We start from the raw sequence: 14607 nt of genomic DNA on the forward strand, positions 1-14607 counted from the left end.
CGACTCGACTCGACTCGGTAATAAAAATTCAACTTATCCCCCTCGTGTCGCGATTTCCAGGCCTGAAGGAGGGTTGGTTTCACCTAGCATTTCTAATAATTCTTACTTGTGTACTCGAAACGTTTTCTTGAAATGTGTCGACTCGAAAGGACACGTTTTAGTAACGAATTTATAATAATTACGATTTGATACATTTTGTGAAATAATCTTTGTTATTTTTTTTTCTTTATTATTATTATTCATAGTGGAGAAGGGTGTTTGTTTTATTATTGGGAGTGAGAATTGTAAAAATTCGAAACAATTCGTCTCGATTGAACGGTAAAAGCACGTAAGCTCTTTAGGGACACTATGACGAGGAATTTCTGGAATTGTACATAAATTCCACGTGAATAGAGTATACTGTACTAACGTACTCCATTACAGGAGTTGCGGTTTATGACAACGTTCATTGAAATTTGGGTCAAAATGAATAGCATTTACATCTCTGGTATTTCAATAATTGCATATAATAATTATGCAATTTCTAATTCTGTATAACCTATATCTGAATACGCGAGTATGTGCAATATTATCGAATGTTTTTTTTTTTATGCCGAATGATATAATTTATCAGATCTGACGAATAATTAGAAACGAATTGGAGATTGGACAAAAGAATTTGTAATAAATTTTATAAATGAAAATTTCAGTAAATCGTCCCCAAGATTATCTCTCGAAAGTTTGTCCATCATATATTCGAGATAGCTGTTGTATACGTCCATATAACGTAGAGATAAAAGGTAAAACGAAGTAAATGGAATAAGCTCGTTCCCTATCCAGCCTAATGCAGTAGCTTATCATTAATTTGTTACTGGTCGCATAACGAGTACGTACGGGAATACTAATTATGCATGCATCTGCATACACCCTTAACGTGGAATGTCTACTATCATCAATGAACGAGCATCTAGATAAGCTAAGGTATTAAATTCGTGCCAACAATAATTAGTTAGACAATTTTTTTTTAAGAAAATTCTAATACTTTTTACATTATCCAATATATAAATATTTAATTCAAGAATAATCTTCGTATTTCTTCAGTCAATTTCGATCAAATTTTTCTTCATAATTCGATATATAACATTCCATGAAATGTTTACACAATTCTATTTCCACTCCACAAACAGTCGACCAAAAAAACCTGCACACCGTTTCTTCCCAATTAATTCAAGGAAAATACAAAAATCGTCTCTGGAATGAATTTCAAAGCTCGAAAAAGGGTCTCCTGCATGTTTCCCTGCGTTTGAATATTTCGCTTTTTACTCAAGGAAGGAAACACACCTTGGTAAATTGTTTGGTTTACGAAGCGTTAAGTATTTTGCCAGCTTGAAAAGTCGAATGTTAAGAAAATTCTTTCGTTTTGCGGAGAAGTTCTATAACTAGCCGCAAGAGGGTGGCGGTAAATTTTTCGTGACGCAGAAAATGGGATAAAATTCGACTCTCAGGCCGCGACTTTCAACGAAAACTGGTTTATTTAATCTCGTTTACTGGAAATTTGGGAAAGTTGAACCGTTCGATCGAGTGTTTTTCGAATAATATTGAAAAAAAAAAAAAATGGAAATAATAAATCGATCGATTAAAGGTAAATTGATCGATCGTTTTTGAGGTTAGATTAATCGAATTGTTTTTGATTTTGTTTTTAGTATTATATCCCGAATTCAAACGTCGAAGGATAATATCGATTGATTAGAGATTGATTGATGGTTCAATCGACAATTATTTTTGATTACCAGTTTTTTTTCAAACTTCAATAGAATTTTTTTCTTTTTTACATCGAAGATATCTGATATTAATTGATTAATTTCGAGGTTACATTGATCGAAGGTCGTCCTTGATTAACCATTATTTTTTTCAAAAATTATTTTGTGATGGTAATCGATAGTTCAAAAATTATCTAACTTAATTTAGCCTAATGGTTGATCGAGTAATTATCGGGAAATGGATGAAAGTTTCAAGGAAGGATCGAACTGCTTTAATTAATTAAGCATCTTACAGGATGATTAAATTTTCAAAGGAATAAAATTTGATTTATATCGATCGTGTATATTTTTATACAATATAAAGAATTAAAATCGAATGCTCTGCATTTAAAATGTACAACAGTTTATAATAGTTCCAAGATAAGTTTTAAATACACGTTAGAACCGATATAAAATGTAAAAATACTTCTTTTCAATTTTATTTTTACCATTTATCGTGTCAAACGAAATCAATTACGATGTAATGAAATTAACGATTTAAAACTAGAAATAGAAATATAAAAATAGAGTTCATAATAGACCCATGCGCAATTTTACTACTCGAAGTACTACTGAAATATACTACGTATTTGAAAAATAGCGTGTAACTTTAAACAGTGAATTTATTAGTGAAGAATTTTAAACAAGCGAATTGCCTTTCGAAAATGGATTAATCCTATTAAGAATTTCATGCTTCAAGTATAAAGTTCCAACAGGAAAGATATTTTCCTCCTTATATTATATTCTCGATGGGTAAAGAAAATTCAAAATGATAGTCGAAAATAAGAATATCTTTTACCATGCATTGATCATTTCCATCATCCGTAACGAATTATCCGAAATGAATAATTTTCGAAAAAAAAATGGAGGAAAAGGAATCACGTGCATCTTTTATTATTATTATTATTCTAACCGTATCACGAATCCTGATATTCGGGTTATTAATAACTATAGTAACGAGATTCTGACCAGGCGACAACTTTTTTGATTACGTCTACTCTATAAAAATTTTTCTTCCTCTTGCAATCGAATAATTGGCTGAACGTCCATTCTTATAAACAATTACATAAACAATAAATATGATATTATAATTACAATCTAATTCTCGATTTTTTTTAAATTAATTAGTCGTCTGGATAGCTTCTCTCGTAACACTGCATTTAATTTACCATTGCACAACAACGCGGAATTGGACGAGAACATGCGGAACAATAATCAATCGCGACGTAAAGCGTGATTTACTCCTTCGAGACGCATTTAATTGAACAGAAAAAGGAGACGCTCGAAAGAATTAAAATATAATTTCGTATTTCTCTCGTAACATCACTGCATAACAAGGAACGAGGTATAATTTACTCGCGTCTCCCTTTCGAAATTCTTCTTAGGTTTTTTAGATTAAAAAGAAGAGTCGAAAAAAATTGAGATAATTTTAAGTAAAATTAAGATTAATCCCGAGATTATAGCTGGACGTGAATCAATTTGGACAATTCTTCCACGTGTGATAAATCATTTTAATAGAAGCCTCGTAGTAAATCGGCGACGTCCTAAGATAACTGTAACACGTTTGGCAACGCTCGACGACTCGAAAAATTAATTTTTTTTTTTTTTTGCCGAGGAAATTAAGGCACACTTTGTTCCACACTTTGTCTTGGCATCGAGGAAAAAAGGAGAAGATGTAAGCAGGATGAGGGAAGGAAAAAAGTAGAGGCTTCGTGTGCATTACAACAACATCGAACGATTAATCAACCCAATCGTTTATCAGAAAAACAGGGATCCCTGTTTTTTTGCCAGCCTGTGTTTTTCCTGCACATATAAGTTTGAAGTATCAGTTCTCTTTTTTTTTCTTTCAGTTATTTTTTGTAAATCGTTTTCGGAAACAATTTTTGTTTTTTTATTTTTTTTATTTTACTTAGGAAAAGATAGTACTGATAAGTTCAGGATTTACGAGGAAAAATTTACGTTAGAAGATGAAAGTTAAAAAGAGATATATTAAAGATACGTGTATTTCTTTGAAGTTGAAATAATCTCGAAAGTTTACACAATTTTTTAAGAGATGTGAATGAGCATGATACACGAAGTATCAATTTCCTTGCTCTTTATCATTTCGAGTTTTAAAATGATATCAGAATATCTAATTATATTTCGATATTACGATATTAAATTTCGTTCGCGTAATGTAAAATTAAAATTAGACGTCGTCTTAATCGAAAGAACGAAGTGTAGGAAAAAAAAAATAACAAGGAAAGATTTTGAATTGGAAAAAAAATTATTGAGCAAAATAGCCTTCCCATTGAAAACAAACACGTTTCCACATTTTTGACTATTTCGATAAACTTTCGGCTTCTCTTTATTTATTTTTCTGATTCTTTCAATAGGATTATCAATTCTCTATTTTATCACGCTGTTTTTTTTTATTATTCCACTCTTTCGCTGCCCTTCCCTTATTTTCCCTTCAACCTTTTTATTCCTCCCGTGGATAATATTTTCGCAAGTTATAGGAATCTATTCTATCGAAAATTCCCTTCATAAAGTATATAAAAGTATATTTTCAGGAATATTTAAATATAATGCCAATCGTGTCCAATTACATTAATCGATTAGAAAAATGTTTAAGAACACTTTCATTCATAAAATTCGAGACATCGTTTTAAATTAACGATTTTTGATGAATATAACGTGAATGATATTATAAATTTTTTTTATCTAAAAATGTATTTCAAACACATGGAAGTAAATACATTTCAATAAAATATCGAATAATATTACCGAACAAAACCGAATCGAAGAGTTTAGAGAGAGTTTTAAATTTAAATAAACTTTAAAAAATAATGGTTAAAATTGGTGTCGTAAATGATTGATGATGTAAAAAAAAAGTAAAAATAAAAAAAATTACATAAATGAAAAATGATTCTTTCATCACTTTTTTTCTTATCCAATATTTTTCACTTTGCTCATTCGGTAAACAACAGTTGCGAACAGTTTAACAAAAGATTTTATTCGTGACATTAATTATTCCCAATGCGTTTTGAACGATATTGCCTTCACTAATGAAACGAATCATTAACCGGTTGGGTTAAACTTCTTTCAGAATTACGGGAAAGCCAATGATTCGAGCGCTTTAATGGTAATTTCCTTAAAACTGTTCCATCGAGACGGTGTTAAATGAAGCGGGAAATTAACGTTGCGAATAACTTTTGAGAGATTACGTCAAGCATCTAATTAGATGCAAAGTTTTTTTCCTCCGAAGCTGGACTAGGAAAATTCTGTTCAACGCTGTGAAGTTTAATTTATCGAGTGGAAAAAAAAAAAATAACGAGTATCGAATTACAATGCGAATTTTTCTTTCAATTTTACGCATCAAATCTTAGTATTACTATTTTTTTACCCATTCATAAAATGTTCGCGGAATATTTTGAATAAAATTTAGAAAAAAGTAAATTTATAATTTACTTACGAAAAAGAAATATAGGTTAGGTTAGAAAACATTCGTTCGAAAAGTATCTGCACAAATCTTTATAATTGATCTATTATCCTATTATTTGCAATGTAACAAGATAATTACGTACGCCTCCATTATTATCGACGAGAACGAGTATCGTTAATTATGCAACACGGAATGAATTACATTAAACCGTATAGAGTTTTGATATTACAAGCTTGGCTGCTTATCTTAATTAGCAGGCATTGTGATATTTCTCAACATTAGATAGGGAACTAATATAAACGCAGATACATGGATGTTACTCACGTACTCCTTGACTTTTGCCTCCCGCTGAGAAACTCACCTGAAATGAGAAAACATTTCGTTAATATCTCTCGACTTAGATTGTTTACTGGTAGAAAAAAGTCTCGCGGAAGAAATATTTATTTTCACGCGCGCATTTCTGTTTCTGCTGTTTCATATTCGTCACGTATACCGATCCAAAAAGAGCCATAGAATCCAGAGAATTCTAACGTATCGATATAGATATAAAAATTTCTTTTATTTCTTATAATACGCGTAGGCTAATTACGAGTCATTTAATTTGTAAATGTAACTTCGTGTATTCGAGTAGCTGAAATAATAATTATAAGTATAAATATACGAATATATGTCGAAAATATTTTAGCTTCCAGTCTTGGTTATCCTCCAACGTACTTCACAAATGAAAATAATTTTACGACTCTGAATATTATAGCTCTTCTACTTTTATGTACCGTGTGGTGTCAAATTTGTCAACAAAGCGTCCGAAGTGGGGAGATAGGCGGTCCTAGCGAAGGACCCCTCTTGCCCCCCTTCACCGTCCCGCAACGTTTCTTTCCAACGGTGAACTTTTTAGCGGACTTTTTAGCGGACGTTAAAACTATAAATACAACAAACTGAAACAAATCGTGTCTTTCTCAAGTGTATACAAATACAAATACGATATTCTTATAAATAAAATTAAACTATTTGTTCGGTTAGTATAAACTATTTCTTCTTTCTTGTAATAAAATATATCTATGAATATATATGAATATATAAGCGTATAATAATAAAATATATTTATCATAAGATATCCTCGCTCGCGAGCGTACCACGTATGATAAATTGTCGCTTGTAAAACTGGAGATAAAAGTATATGACGAGAGGAATAAAATAACGATGAATCGTTCGCACATCGATCCACATAGGAATCGATAAACGTGGAAAGACGGAACGATCTTTGTTCGAGTCGGTGTGTCTGCGGAGTTGTGGCGATAGAAAAGGGACGAAGATGCGACGAGTTAGGGGATTTAACGAGCAACGTGCTCTTGAGGCGAGGAAATGTCCCTCGTTTTTCGAGGCATCGGCCGTGAACGTCAAGGGGAGGGGGTGGAAAAAAGCGAGGACGAACAAGGAGGAATGAATCACGTGAGAGAATTCTGATCAGTGTCGTCGAAGGAATTCAACACGGATGAAGAAAGGGACGAGAGTGAATTTCCGCGAATAAAATCACGGATTTTCGAAGCCGTGAAGAGATGCAAATGATTATTTTTCTCGCTGTTAAAATTAGTCAAATTAATTTTTTCTTTGATTGATCAAAGTATTTGTATAACGACGGATTTATTTTATATTTTCATACTTTTATATTTATTTCATTATGCTGCAAATATTTCCGATGTAATATTTCAGATACGATATGAAAATAAATGTTATTTGATATTCCTAATATAAAATAATAATAAGCGTTTTTTTTCTTTTTTTTAATCATAAATATCTTAATTAAGTAGAAACAAACTTTAACGTTTCGATATAAAATAAATTATTATTTAGGAGGGAGCTTGAAGTAAAATGGGAATATTAAGGAGAAACAGCTTGTAATGCGTATTCGTAATTTCAAATTCTCGTAAAAGAGAAATTCCATTTCATTCAATTCCAAGATAAACAGTCACCGATTTAAGACGAAATAGTAAACTACAAGAATGAGGCACAAAGAGGACAGGGATCAAAAAGGAATCACGTGTACCAGCTTGTTACCTTCTAGTTCGTTTAAATATTTTTTTTTTATTTCGAATAAAAGCCAGGATGATACTTCACTCGCTCGTTTCCACGCACCACTCGTAATTATCGCGTGCCTTTATTTTCAACGAGCAACCCTTGCATTTACTCTCTCTCTCTCTCACTAAATTCCTCCCCAAACCAAGGAGGGAGAAAAACAGAGAAATAAGAAAAAGAGAAAGGAAAAAAATATTTAAAAAATCTTTAATCCAGAGGATCTATACGAAAATCACTAATTCTTCTAAATTCCATCCAATTTTCCTCCATTTCACTCACATTCTTCCAATTTAATTCTTAATTTTAATCCCGTCCAAAAAACCAAGTCATTAATGTCAGAAACTAAATACACGAATCCAAGAGGAAAGTAAGAAAAATCGAAAAGGGAAGAGAGGAGAGGAAAAATCAAAAAAAAAAAAAAAAAAAGAGGACGGTATTACCCTCGTAACCCCGGGGTCATAAAATTCCGACGGACGCGGAAAATTGCATGCCGCGGCAGGAACGAGGAAATACAAGGGAGAGGGAGAGGTGGGGGATGGAGACGACGAGGGGGGGAGGACGTTACGTCTGGAACATGTAATGGCGATCCGCCCGCCATCCTCCCACGGGAAACTTCCGCGGAAGTGTACCTTTTACGCCGCATTCTTCCTATATCCCTCGGCGCAAGGAGGAGACAAGTGCGGGGCGACGAACACCTTTGTATACCTGCGGCCTTTGCCGGCCATTAGTATCGCTCACGACGGACGTGGATGGCCCCTGCTCTGCGATTTCGATGTAAATTGCGCGCGCACATAGAAAGCCCCTACGCGGGAAGGAATTCGTGGTATGCCGCGTGAAAGGGGCGAAAATACGGATCGAGTTCGTTCAATTGAACGTTACTAGACGTCGAGAAACTTTGGTAAGGTATATACGGAGGAATAATCAAAATATCGGTGGAACTTTGTCGAGAAAAAGAAATTTCGTCGTTTGCGTGTGATATTAGAGTCCATTTTATATATTCTATTTTTATAAAACTTCTCTTCCGTAACTTTTTTCGTGACGGTTTCGACATTAGCGTCCAATTATTATCCGGATCGCGTATGATTATTCTACTTAAAAATGGACTTGTACCGTTTCGAGTTTTACGATAAGCATAAAGCTTCCAAACGCCGCAACTTTTGATCTTCCTTTTTCAATTTTTTCACTTTATCCAAATGTCTGAACGTGAATCAGCTTTCACTCTGTCTTTTATCTTTGTTCAATTCAATATGGATTTCGGTTTATCTTGAGGCTCATTTTCAAGATTCTCATTTCCACACGTGAATTTTCTTCGAGTATATCTTCTATAATCTAACCTAATATTTCAGCTATATTTCAGATATATTTCAGCTGCAGAGTGAGTTTCGTGGCCCAGTTCAAACTTATACAGAAATAATATTCTAAATTCATTCACTTCTCAAAAAATAATTAAACTGAACATAAAAAGAACTTATTACACAAAGAATAAAATATAAATCAAAATAGAGTTTACAAATCGCAATTGATTTTGTTACAATCTAATTGATGAATGATTAAAATGATACTGAATTTCATTTATCGAGATGAAAATTGAAGTTCGAGTAAGCGAACAATAATAATAAATGTAATGTACGTATTTGTAATTGAATTCATTTATTTAAATTGTAACTCTGTACTTTCTACTCTTATTTGAGTAAAAAAGGCAGTTATAGAAATCTATTCATCGGGAGGAAATGTGTTTTGTTGTTTACGCGTACCGATTAATATTGGAAAAACGATTACAATATGGTGGAATTTCATTAATGAAACTTTAAGTGAAGATTATTCGATTACATGTAAATATCTTTGGAATGAAAATAAACGTCTAATGGTTTAATAATGGTTTAATGTAATTCGAAAAATGAAATAATAAAATCGATAATTTATTTATATGAACATGAATTCTGGTTATTTAAAAATTTTTTAAACAGACGATGAACTTGTATTACGAATCTATTCGCTTATTCCATCGAATAACGTTATTTCATTAGATAATTATTTTTAACAATCGATTTTTTAGATACATAAACTATAAATTAAATTATCGATAAATAATATAAATAAGTAATGAATCGACTATTTCTATAGAGCGAGATACTTTTATTTTTTATAACGTTCAAACCGCCCTCTTCTACAAAATTTTATTAAAACACTTCATAAAAAAAAAAAAATAAAAAAATAAAAAAAATTCTCCACTTTCGAGAACTCTTCCCTCGAACAACAGCCGATCCACCATGAAAAATAAAAAAAATATATATATATAAAGGGCACGAAAATGGAACACGCACGCTTTGTAATTCACCTTTCCCAATTCCCCTTTATCGATCGAAAGCTTCCCTAATCCCCAACCTTGCTTAAAAATAACGCTTTTAGTTATACCTTTGAAACGTTTTGCAAATCCACTCTACGATACCATGAGTGAAACTCGAAAAGGGTTCGTTACACGAGCGCGTAAGCTCGATTTATCGACGATCGACGAGGCGGCAAAAGGGAAAAAAGCGAAAGAAATAAAAAAAGAAAAAAAAAGACGAAAGGAAACGATAACAGGTAGGACAGATTAGAATAACGAGTGGTGGCCATTCGATTGTGGAAGAATCTCGATAAAGCTTACAAATTTCCGCGTTATCTTTGGAACGCAATATTCAGCCGTTCCTTGGTTAAGCGATATTGGTTAGCGCTAAATTATGGCCCCGATGCGGTAGACACCAAGCGCGCTGGCTTTCCCCCTCCAAGTTTATTTTCGGTCGTTCAGCCATGAGAGAAGGAGAGAGAGAGAGAGAGAGAGAGAGAAAGAGAGAGATTTACGTTGACGTCCGTTGTGCGGAGGGACGATAAATTGGTGGCACGAGGCAAGGATCGGTGGTAAACGGGCCTCTGTGGGTAAAGAAAATCCTGGACGGATTGTAGCTCATGTTCGCAGGTCAGTAAGATTGTTAACTTGTTCTTTCGATGCGATATAGTTACGTGTTATATATGTGTATACATTTTGACTCGGTTAAATTTCGTTTTACGATACGTTGTTTCTAATCTTATTTTTATATATTTTGATATTAGCTTTAGAAATCTATCGATCGAGGAGTTGTAAGTTAATATTAGGTTAGGTTAGGCTGGATATACGGATTGTAGCTCGAGTTCATGGATTAGTAGGACTGTTGACTTGGCCTTTCGATACGATATGGTTATACGGTATATATGTATACACATTCGATTAAACTTCGTTTCAGAACAATGCATTGTTTCTAATCTTGTTTTTATATATTCTGATAATATTAGATTAGGAATCACGAGATGAGTGTTTGATATTAGATTAAAATTTGTACTTGTATATACGTACTTGTAATGAGAGAGAGAGAGAGAGAGAGAGAGAAGGCAATTTTCAAACAAAAATTATTTTTAGGCTTATCAGAAAATATAGATAAAAGAAAAAAATTTAAAAAGTGGTGAAGATTGATACATAAAATCGCGTTTTAAATTCTTAATATATCGAATGAAATACGGTTTTGTGTAGATCGTAATGTACAATACAGAAGGGAATCGAATGCAACAATTATTGAACGCGTTATTCATTTCGAAGCCGAAATTATATGGTAATTCCGTTTTTTAAAGCCGAATAACACGGTGAACTGTGGAAAGGATTATTGCCATTCATTACCATTAAATTTAATACATAGTTATATCCTTAATTTTACAATTTACATTGGTTATTCCATCGTGGCTCGTTCAGCGTGATTAATCACTACACTTTTTACACTCACAAACTATTTAAAACTACAAATAAAAAACATTCACTAATGTATCGAACAACCTTTCTTCATAACCTTTCCAATGCCTGGATTTCGTTTTTATTTAAACAGAAAAATTGAAGGGAAGCAGCCGAATACGATAATTCGATCCTTTCCAGACATAACCTCACTTTCAAATATACAATTCTTTCGAACGAACTCGAATATATTTTTATTCTTCACAAATTAATGGATTTAACAATTTTCTGCGATTTAGAATCTCCCTTCGATCGGCGGAAAGCCAAGAAAGAAAAAAAGAAAATCCACGTCAATTACGGAAGGATGCGGAGACGTTCTAGCGCGATGCCCCCGGCTAATTTGATCGGAACGATCCGGTTGGGGAGCGGGATAGGAGCTGCGCACCATCCTCGGAATTCGATGTGATTTACGAGTGTTGCCTGCTTGTTTCCACCGTCTTCCTATTTACACGTTTGTTGGGAAACTATTTGCGGAAAGTGGAGAAAACTCAGCCCGTGGTCCGACGACGTGAAAACCGACGTACAGCTTTCAGAGAATAGAAACCTCTAGAGAAGGAGGAGGAATGAGAAAAAAAGGAAAGGAGAAAAGCCTGGATTGGAAAACTAAGAAGAGGAGGAATAAAGAGAACAACGAAGTGGAAGAACAAGAGGAGCGTAAGAACGAAATATAAAGGAGGAAAGGATGTGTACACACCGAACGCGCGTCGAATGCAAAATACAAGAGTGGAACGAAGAAGAAACGTCCATCTTCGCGTTAATTGGCTTTCTTCGAGTTTCTCACGAAACCATCTCTTGTAATGGATCCATCTTTCCTCCTTCCTTTTTTCCCCTCGGTTTCGTCTATTCTCCTCCCTTCTCCTTTTCTCTCGGATTCTTCCATTTCTCTCGTTTTCTTTCTCGTCGCTTTATTCGATTCTCTCTCTCTTCTCTTTTTTGTCGCCTCGTTTCGCGCATATATGCGACCACTCGATTGCATGGGACATGGGATCTGACCGGAAATAAGTTTCGCTCGGTGTCGTTAAAACCGTTCGCCAACCAGAGAGAGAACTCGAACCCATCGTTGAATGGATAATTGAATTGCCCCGGTATCGTTCCACGCCAAGTCACCGGTGAAAGAAACCATGGATGGGGGCAGGGGATCGGGGTAATCGTTGCGGCATACTCGAAAGGGAATCATCGGCGAGGAATGGATTGGAGGGGGAGGAGAGAAGAAAAAGAGATCGAATGCCCCTTGTTCTACGTGAGTTTGAATCTAATTACGATTTTTTTTTCTCGTGCGTGATAGTTTTTTTTTTTTTTTTTACTACTATGGTATTTTTCGAGAAATGTTTGAAACTTTAATTTTATATATTGTTATATACTGATACTGTACGAGGAGATTATAATGTAAGGAAGAATCGTATATATGCGAACAATTAAAATAATTGGAGGATTATTATTAACGTCTATGCCAATAATTTTCAAATTAATTCACTTCGATTATTATATTGTTGAATCTACACGATACGAAAGAAATGGAAAAAATGTAAAAAAAGAAAATAACTTGATTAAGCATGATTGAGCATGCAATATATATATACGTAATAGCGCGTTAATAACAAAATTAACAGAAAATTCAATAATAAATAAGAGAAGAAGAAGAGTTGATTTTTTAGATATTTCATTAAATTACAACAAACAGAAAGAAGCGAGGTTTTTTTCTATTCGATTCCCAAGTACGTAATCAAATTAAATTTGATTCGATAACGATAAGAGATTCAGGAAAGGATTTGAAGTATTTAATAAGCTTAATGGGAAAGATAATTAATCCGGCTGTAATCCTATTCACCGAGGGACCAAAGAATTTGGATCTAGATGTCAGATATGCATAAATGGGTAGCTAATTATCCGTACGGATAGTATATCGTGAAATCTACCCAGCCCTACCCACTCCCTCCCCTCCTCCCTTTTAGAATTAATAATTCCACGATGAAAGGAAATTTTATACCGAGCACGGCGTCCCCATGCAAATGCGCGCTTTACACGGTGCAATCTCCTTTTTGTTCTCCCGAAAGTATCGCACCGCGACATTAAAACTGATTTAGAATATCTTCACATAGGGTACCAGGTTTATTTGAACAAGTCTATTCCCAGCCAGTTATCGTTTTCAGTGGTGTTAGAGCGCTCGAAAAGCGCTTTGAAAACTGTACAGTGTTTGCGCGCCTTCCATTTATGAGCGTTACAGAGGCTGGCTTTAAAGTTCCGACCTTCGGCCATGAAACGGCTCGACTAAACGGCGAAATTAATAAATCGATAAATGAAAAAAAAAAGTATTGGAATTTCTATTTCTAATTCTAAATTTTTCAAATTTATTTAGAATATTCGAAGTTGAATTCGAAATCGATCATATGTTGTAATAAAGATCTGTCATCTTTCATCGTTGTTGAATGTTCTACACCAGTAAAACTGGAATCGTCATTTTTTTTTTTTTTTATGATAGAACTAGCTTCAGGCTTGGACAACCTGGCGATCAGCAAACAGCAATTGTTATTATTGATACTGGAAAATTGTCAGTATTATAAATCGTGATTCTCCTTTTCTTCTACTATTCCATTTTAATCGTATGGTCTATCGAAAAAACGAAATATAGAGAAATCCTTTCATCAAACATGTACCAACTGTGCAAACGTATTCAAACTTGGTTCACAGTTGGAGAGTAAATTTTAGAAGCAAGAGACCAAAAACAAGATATCACAGTTAAGATTACAAGCAAGGATCAAAAGGACAGGCATTGCACTGCTGTCACGTTCTGGATTCTATATTTGTACGTAGGTACATAATTCGTGGACGTGTGTGGATTATGAAAATATCAGAGCACCACTAATTCTCGTAGGTTGTGCTTAATGCATATAGTTATATGTGACGATACCAAAAGAGAAAATCCCTGTGGTAGGAAATTCTTGTTGCAAAAACGATTTATGTAATGTAATAGATGCTTTTTCACTAACGTTCATTTTCAAATTTGACAAATTACAAAATTTACAATTACAAAAAATTATAAAATCAATCGAATCATTGATTTAGATTTGCGTGATTTGGATTATAATATTCATTTATTGTACTTTTAAAAACGTAGAAAAGAAGATAACAAAAAAAAACTCTTGATACGATCTTGTACACTTGGAAGTTTAAGAATCATATTGTAATCGAAAATGGAACTGTTATAATTTCAAGTTATCGTATCAAGGAATATAAAATTAATTTCTAAGTATAAATTTTTCAAAATAATAATAAACCTTCACCAGAACAATTCTCTATTTCCAGACAAATTCTTTATTTCCTGCCAAAAATCCTAACTGATCAATCTTCACCATCGATTCGCCCAAAAATTGGAATTCGTCCAAAAAAAAAAAAAAAAAGAAAAAAAGGTCAGAAGTTACGATCTATTGTAACTTTTCATCTCGATAACCACAAACTCTCGAAGAAATCTGGAAAGGCGCTTAGCCCGCGGTTAATCCGGGGCTCGATTTCCATGGCCACGTTGCCTAGCTATATGC

General features: G+C 33.7%; 1 protein-coding gene and 2 long non-coding RNA genes across 5 annotated transcripts in view; 1 reads left to right on the forward strand and 2 right to left on the reverse strand.

Annotated features, from left to right (window-relative positions):
- LOC107994951 (furin-like protease 2) overlaps positions 1–14607 on the reverse strand; it is a 376396-nt gene that overhangs the window by 124740 nt on the left and 237049 nt on the right. The window lies entirely within an intron of this gene.
- The window catches only part of LOC133666442 (uncharacterized), a 133930-nt gene that overhangs the window by 58275 nt on the left and 61048 nt on the right, over positions 1–14607 (reverse strand). The window contains exon 3 of one of the 2 annotated variants that reach the window (XR_009830611.1): positions 5527–5563. The exons of the other annotated variant lie outside the window; for it this stretch is intronic. This is a non-coding gene — a long non-coding RNA (uncharacterized LOC133666442). The remainder of the gene's footprint in view (positions 1–5526; positions 5564–14607) is intronic. 2 annotated transcript variants of the gene reach the window in all.
- LOC114577132 (uncharacterized) lies at positions 9758–14088 on the forward strand. The gene is made up of 2 exons (XR_003696939.2): positions 9758–10231; positions 11311–14088. It is a non-coding gene; the product is annotated as an uncharacterized LOC114577132 (long non-coding RNA).

The sequence above is a fragment of the Apis cerana genome, linkage group LG1 (assembly GCF_029169275.1).
Source record: "Apis cerana isolate GH-2021 linkage group LG1, AcerK_1.0, whole genome shotgun sequence".
NCBI lineage: Eukaryota > Metazoa > Arthropoda > Insecta > Hymenoptera > Apidae > Apis > Apis cerana.